This window comes from Mus caroli, chromosome 16 (genome assembly GCF_900094665.2).
Source record: "Mus caroli chromosome 16, CAROLI_EIJ_v1.1, whole genome shotgun sequence".
In the NCBI taxonomy this organism is placed as follows: Eukaryota; Metazoa; Chordata; class Mammalia; order Rodentia; family Muridae; genus Mus; species Mus caroli.
In genome coordinates this window covers 71,998,178-72,006,051 of record NC_034585.1, presented here as the reverse complement: position 1 = coordinate 72,006,051, position 7,874 = coordinate 71,998,178, and the positions used below count along the sequence as shown (strand labels likewise).

The window sequence follows — 7,874 nt, the reverse complement described above, 5'->3', positions numbered from 1 at the left end:
ACTCTCTCCTCCAGCTCTACTCTTCAAGTATTTGAAAAGGTTTGCATTGTCTTGATGTTTCCAACCTCATTCTCTCACTTCTCCCCATCTTCCCTAGTTAAATCGAATACCATTCAGGCTCAGATGTAACTTCTACTAGGGAACTTTTCTTGGCATAATGGAACTGGATTGCAGATTCTTTTTCTGCTTCTACAGCAATTAATATTTCATTTACATAATACGTGTCACATTCTATTGTACTTTTCTATTTTTGCCCTTTTTATCCCCTATTAGACTGTCAGCTCCACTGGGGCAAGAATAGTTTGTTTGTTTTGACTATAATGTTCTTGGCACATAGTGAGTTCTGATAATTATTCAACACTTGAATTCAGAAAGAAAAGAATAGGATGATACAGGCAGAATCAAGTCGGTGGAGGCAAGATCGAAAGAAGATCCAAAGTACATATGAAAACCAAGGTCAAGGGAGTAAGAAATTAGAGTCAGAGACATTTTGCACATGCCTCATATAGGCCTATACAGAAAAAAAAAATCACAGACAAAGCTCTGTGGGCACTCTGGAACATAGTCTCCATTTGATCTCTCTACATTTGAGATGCATGCTTCTTCAAGGGATTTGTCACAATGTTGAGATACCTTGTTGTTGTTGTTTTGTTTTTTATTTTAGCTCTGCATTTCTATGAAGTAAGTATAATGTTTAAACACTGCTCGATCTAGACTAGCCCCCTAGGCATGATCCTTGACATTTTGGGAACCCATACTCCATCAAATGCAAAGCCTTCATATCTAAATCAGAAAATACAAAATAACCATGTTAACATCTAACTAAAATACTAATTCATCCAAACAAATGTAGAGAAGGCATCCGCATTGTGCCATGTCTCTACTCTTCCAGGTGCTTTGATCCTGTTTGAAATGTCACACGAGTCACATGGACCTATCTTGGCTTCTGGGAGGTTCCTTCTTTTATGGTTTAGCACACTTTACAGATGCTAGAACAGTCTCTGATCCTCCTACAATCTAATTTGTCTGGATCCTGTCAGACTGAAAACATAGAACATATAAACCCCAGTTCAGAATCTAACATTAATATCTACAATATTGCTAAATTCCTGGCTGAACTTAGAGCAGCAGCTTTTACCTTGTAATTGATAACACCAGAGAGTTTCCAAAACACTAAACTTTGAACTATCGATTCAAAAAACACAATCAACAGCACAACCAATAAGTGGGAGAAAAAATTGAAAATTTAGTCTATATACAGAAGAACTAACAACAAAAATAGATTACCTGACTCAAATAAGAAAAAAGATTTCTATTTTTTTAAAATAGTCTACCAAAACATCTCCCAAATACATGAAAATTTGAGGAAAAGGTAAGCCAGTATCACAATGAATTGTCACTTTATACCTGTCAGGCTGGCCATCACTAAGTAGCCAAATAAAATAACAAGTATTGATGAAGATGTTCTATAAATCTATTTTCATTACTGTAGCAAAACACCAAAACCAGTTTACTTATTTAAAAAGGAGAGAGACTAGTTTGGCTCAGTGTTTGATGCTTGAAGTGAAGGCAGCATAATGCCAGTTCCAGCAAGGATTCCAGAAGCACATGGCAGAGCATTTGGCAGTGAGAATTACATCTCAGCCCAGAAGAAAGAAAGAAATCAGAGATCAAGCTTGGGCTCTCATAACTTACTTTTATCAGACATCACTCCAAGAAGCCAGAATTGATTTTTGAGGGCAATGATATCCATGACATAAGGGCCTCTGGGTAGCCACATCTTTAAGAATGCCATCTCCAAAAATCACCACCTTAGCGTAAGCCACTGTGAGCAGCAATAAACTGTACCCAAAGCACAAGTTAGAGAGGTTAGAGTCCTGCCTTGCTGGTGGGAATATGAAATAAAATACCAGCTATGAAAAAGCATGGTGTCAGACTCAAAACGTGATCCAGAAATTCCAGTTCTCAATGATGCATATACAAACACAAAGAGACCAGGGACTCAAAGGACTCTTTGCCCACTTATGTTCATAGCAATATTGTTCCAAAATGTGGAAACCACCAAGGCCTGTTAGTGGTGTGTAGAGATAAACACAATATAGCCTGATAGCATCATACTCTGCTCTATCATTGACTGCAAAGTGGGTGAACCTCGAGGATATAGAGCTAAGAGAAAGAAGTTGGTCAGAAGGAGAAAAAACACATACAGAGCCTACTAATTTGAGGAACATAGTCCTCAACTTCAGAGAAGCATGAGAATGGTGGTGGCCGGGAATTGAGAAGGACACAATGGGGAGCTAGTCAAAGAATGCTGAGATTTACTCTGTAAGTGAACGTTCATAACTTACTGAATTTCATGAAGGTAAATGGTTATTAAAGGTAAGTCATAAACGTATTTTTTCCATAATAAAAATTCTTAAGGGCAAAACTGTTTTCAGAATGAATATACATGTGCTCTTCTATTTAAAACGTTGTAAAGAGGAAGGGAGGGGCCTCGAATGGGGCGGGGCATCACAGATGCTTGAGGGAGTGCTCTGCCTGGCTAACAGGATGGCCGGCAGAGGTAAATTAGTCGCAGTGATTGGAGATGAGGACACGGTGACAGGTTTCCTGTTGGACAGCATACGGGAGCTAAACAAGAACTGCCACCCTAATTTACTGGTAGTGGAGAAGGATACCACCATCAATGAGATCAAAGACACTTTCAGGCAGTTTCTAAACAGGGATGACATTGGCATCATTCTCACTGCAGAGATGGTTCGGCATGCCCTGGATGACCACCCAAGGTCCATTTCAGCTGTCCTGGAGATCCCATCCAAGGAGCATCCCTACGATGCAGCTGAAGACTCCATCCTGCGCAGGGCCAAGGGCATGTTTACCACAGAAGACCTGCGCTAGGGCTGCTCAGCCCTCAACATTTCTCTCACTACCAGGCCTCTCCTGGTTTGACATGCTTTATTAAAGTTTCAAGCCTTGGTTTCCAGCCTCTCAATTCCTGTTCACTGAGTGGCTCATAAGCTGTTGGGGTTCAGTTGTTCAGGTCTAGGCTGGGTAGGGAAAGAAAGCCCAACCATTTCTCCACTGCCTCTTCCCTGTGCTGTTAAACAGTATCATTGTTGATATTAAAGGAATATTCTCTCAAAAAAAGTTGTAAAGATACAACAAAATGGAGATCTCCAATACTAAATATTTGCTTGTCTCTCTTTCACTTTGAAAAATATTATCAATTTTTATGGAGGAAAATATCTTTTATTGGTGACTTTTGTTGCTTTTTTGTTGTGTTATAATTTCATAAAAACAAAAATTAAAAGATGACTCCAGTATACCTATTAATAATGTTGACAACATAATATTTCTATTCCATTGGAGTATTTAGAAAATAAATATGGAATAGTATTGGGAATGCATGATGTGTGTTTCTTAACAGTATTGAGTTATAAGCTCTATTGAAATTATGAGATTTGTTGTAATCAAACATTTGTTATAAATTTGCAAGCAAGTTAGCTGAGAGTATTTTTAATAACCTTATAGAGAAGCCCATACAGTGGATAGTGATATGTGGTGTTAATCTTTAAGGTTTTGAGGACAAAGGCAAAATGAAGTATAGAAGCAAAGTGTCCCCTCTTGAGTGTCTGTGGCCGGAGTGGATGTCTGCATTGCTCCACAAGAAAGCCCTGACCCAGGATATCCAGCTACACTGTGTCCCTTGAGTTACAGAAACTCTGAGAATGAATTTTCTGTTTAAAGATAGTAAGATGTGGAGCTAATGTACTACACATTGATTGATCATAAATACATGTTAGAAAGTACCAAATACAGTAAGCCTTTAAAAGTAATATAAGGCAAGATCCATATTAAAATATCTTTTGGATAGTTTGAGTTGTTTTCTGTCATATCTGTGTCATCTTGACAATTGCCAAACATACTGTAGGCACTCGAAAAATACTCAGGAAATGAGGTGTTAACCAACTTGACCCTAGATGCAAAAGGTGGTAACAAATATTAACGATAAGTAAGTGGTGAATCTGAAAATTTTCTAGTCACCAAATTAAGAAAACATTGGCAGCAGAAACCTTGTTTTCATTCAAAATAAGCGACCTGATGGAGCATATTAACAAACCGGGACATGATTTATTCATTACCATTTGCTACATCTTGACTGAGAAAATTAAATTGTTCTGCGGATGCTAGATACACCCTGAGACCTTTTCAATTTCTTCTCTGGCCTCCCCTTGTTAATTATTCTTGTTTTCTTTAAAGGACTGCAGGCAAATAAGCAATATCCTGCCTCTTTGGCAAATAATGGATCGTTTGGCTTCCTGAACTTGTGCATGGATTGTGTGTCTCTCCCTGCGTTTACTTAACATCTTGAGCAGAAATGATGGAATTAGAGTGATTTCTTACTGGAAACCAAGCACAGAGAGGAGCAAGTGCTGACTACTTTGGCCACAGTGCAAGATAAAACAGATGTCCAGAAAAGTCACTCCCTCACATTACTTTAAAATATATGTTTCACCGATCTTCTTTATCGCAGAAAGAAATTCTTTCCAACTCATCCTTTCTGTTGCTGATCTTATAAGCACCCATATCAAATTATAGATTTGAAATAGAAGAGTGACCCTAGACCTCTAATGTCAAGTGAGAGTGTAAATAAATCAAATAAAATTGCTTTGCCTTAACTATTAAATAAAACATTATGGAGGCATCTTAGGTCAATTCCTTTTCTAAAATATCCTTATAATGAAAGTATATAAAATTAAAGATGTTGCCAAATTGAAACTGAGGTTTTAATCATTGTAAAAAATGGCCTTTATTATTACTTAACTTTAAATCAGGAATTAGCAACCTTTTGTCTGCTATAAATAAAGTTTTATTGAAATCTACCCATGTCCATTCCTACAAAGGAAACCAACATTACGATGGCATGCATCCATGCTATCATTGTAGAATTGCGTATCTGTGACAGAAACTACATCTTGAAAATATGAAACATATTCACTGGCCCTTTATAGAAGATATTTGGTGATTCTTGTATACATACAAAACATGGAAGCAAGTCATTTACATTACATCACACTGATGTGTTTCCTTCTGAGGGGAGGAGACTTGAAGACATTTCAAAATTCCATGGAAGTGTACTGTAGCAAGGATGTGACAGCCCATGACCACTGCTCAGCTTTGGAGATCACCAGGAAGGTGTTCTTCCTGTATGTTTGGGGTTCTTGTCATCATAAATTCAAATGTGGTTAAGCCAAACCCTTTTAAGCTGAGGAGTGTACTGGCTTCACACCAATCCACACTCACATCTCTACATTTTCCCGTATTTCTTCTCTAAGCCCACCAGGTGACTGAGGTTTGGATGTGTCTCCTGAGATACTTGCCTATTGAAAATGTCCAATTCTGCTACCATGACTTGATTCTCCTTTCCTAAATGGATCTTCTCTCCTGAGCTTGCAGTCGCTACAGTTGTCTACAGACTTGGGCTGTCTGCACTCTCTCCAACTCTATATAACAATGTCGAGCTTCATCTCCGTGTGCAGATTCTTGCATAATGGTTATCATTCTCCAGCTTTAATCATGAATAACTCCTTCACCATCTGATTCATAAATTTCTATCTTAGAACGTCTTCTTCTCTGTCTGACCAAGCAAGATACACTGAGCAATAAAGGGCATTCTGGTACACTGATCAGGTCATTTGAGGGAGTAAAGGCACTAGACTAATGTAACCCTAAGGACAGACGCTGTAAAAAAATGTCAGGCTGCTGACTATACATACCACAACTATGTTTTATAGAGGAACAAACAATTATTTGTTTTGACCATGTATGGAAACAGATTTTTAAAAATAAGACTTTTGCTTAAAACTAAGAATAAACATGAAGACTGGCACAAAATAGTAGTAAATATTTGCCAAGAATTAGAAAGTTTATGGGGAAGACATTTCCATAAAGAGCACCAGTGTTAATAACTTGAGCTAGGCAGGTAGCTATTATGTTTAAAATTGGGATGATACTTATGGTCTATAAAGATTTCTTTGAGTTATCTGATTGTGGTAATGACTCAATTTTTATGTTTGTTTTGCTTTTCATCTTGACCAAGATATAGTTAAAAAGCAAGTTAAAAATAAATAAGTAAATAATAAAAAAATAAGAAGCCGCATTTAAATTACTTAGAAATTCTTTTCTTTTCTTTCTAGTTCCTAACTGCCAGCTTCTCTTTTCATTTAAAACTCTTATCTTTGAATAAGCATTTTGCACATAATATTTGAATCAAAGAATAAGGTTTAAAGACCCGAGGACACAAAACTTGGTAAAGAGTAGCATAGAGTACACTGGGGAGGTAGACCAGAAGTTTGGAGAACTTAGTAGGCAGTCATGAAGGCCAGATTTTGGATATGAGAATCACATAACAACGTTGCATAGACATACCCATAAACACAGCTCCAAGCCAGGCTGATGCTGGAAGATCATGAGTGCTAGATGAAAATAAAGAAGCTCCAGCCAAGGAGCGTGTCTTCATCAAACAGGCAGAGGGCAAATGAGAAGAACCACCTTACAAAAGCACATGTGTCTGCACACACATATGTGTATACCCTAACTCACACACACACACACACACACACACACACACACAGAGAGAGAGAGAGAGAGAGAGAGAGAGAGAGAGAGAGAGAGAGAGAGAGAGATTAAAACAAACTAACAATGTATCTTTGTGGAAAATAATGCAAGAAGCCTGAGAAAAAAATTATAAAGGGAAGAAAAGCAGAAGGAAAATAGATGAAGGAGGCACTGTCCAGTGTTTCAGAGAAGATGAGGAGTGTGTAAAGTGAGAACGGGAACAAGGGCATGGGCTCAGGGAAGCACCATGCTTTAACCTCTGTGAAGAGCCTTTTAAGAAGAGATGGAAACTAGCTGCTGGCCATAAAGGTGGTGTGACCTCCTGTAATTATCCTGTATACAAAAGATGTGAGTCCCAACTGACAACTCCATCATGAATGACCTATGTCCTGGGTGAAAGGAGCCATGAAGATGAGTGGTGCTGGTCTAAGAGCAAATTGTACCATGAAATGGGACCAAGAATGCTCAGCGCAGTGCCGTGACTGGACAGGAAATTCTCCAGACACAGTAATCAAAGTTCTCTATAGTAATATAGCAAAAATTATCAGTGATATGGAAAAATACAACGTTGGGTACAAGAAGCTATTCTCGGTAAAGACACACATTCAGTTAAAATATATTAAGGTGAGCCTTCTGTATGTTAGGGCTCACTGTTCTAGGCTCCAAAGATAAAACTACTGGGTACAAACCACAGTAGGACTTCAGAGTGTTGACCTTCCAGTGGTGGGGGCTGCTCAAACCAAAGAATTATTTCCTCTGAGGAAGAGGCAGGATAGCTGCTTTATTGCATGAATTGACAATTTATTACATTTCAATGTGAAGCAAGTAAGAAAACGGAAAGGACTGTGCCAAAGAGCCAGGCCACTAGGAAGAGCTGGTTTTCTACCCTACAAAGAAGAGGATGATTATTACGACGAGTCTAAGAGGGCATGTGGGTTCTCAACAGGTGTCCCAAGGAGGCAAGGGCAGGGCACACAATGAGCAATGTGCGCAGAGGGCAGGAGCTTGGCAGAAGAACCCAGAGGGAGTAGGAAGATGAGTCATAGCAGAGGAACCAGAGGAGCGTAAGTTTGAGGACGTGAGAGGGCAGGCGACCACAGGAGTGTGCGTTTGAGGGGTGGCCAAGAATGGCAGCAATGAATATCTCTGTGGGATTAAGTGGCCCCAAAGTTCTGAAAGACTCTGGCTTCAAGTCTGTTCACCTTGGAACACACACACACACACACACACACACTCACACACACACACACACACAC

The 7,874-nt window shown here is 38.9% G+C and overlaps 1 pseudogene; it reads left to right on the top strand.

Annotated features, from left to right (window-relative positions):
- The first annotated feature begins 2,550 nt into the window (after window positions 1-2,550).
- LOC110312016 lies at window positions 2,551-2,898 on the top strand (annotated as a pseudogene).
- The last annotated feature ends 4,976 nt before the right edge of the window (window positions 2,899-7,874 follow it).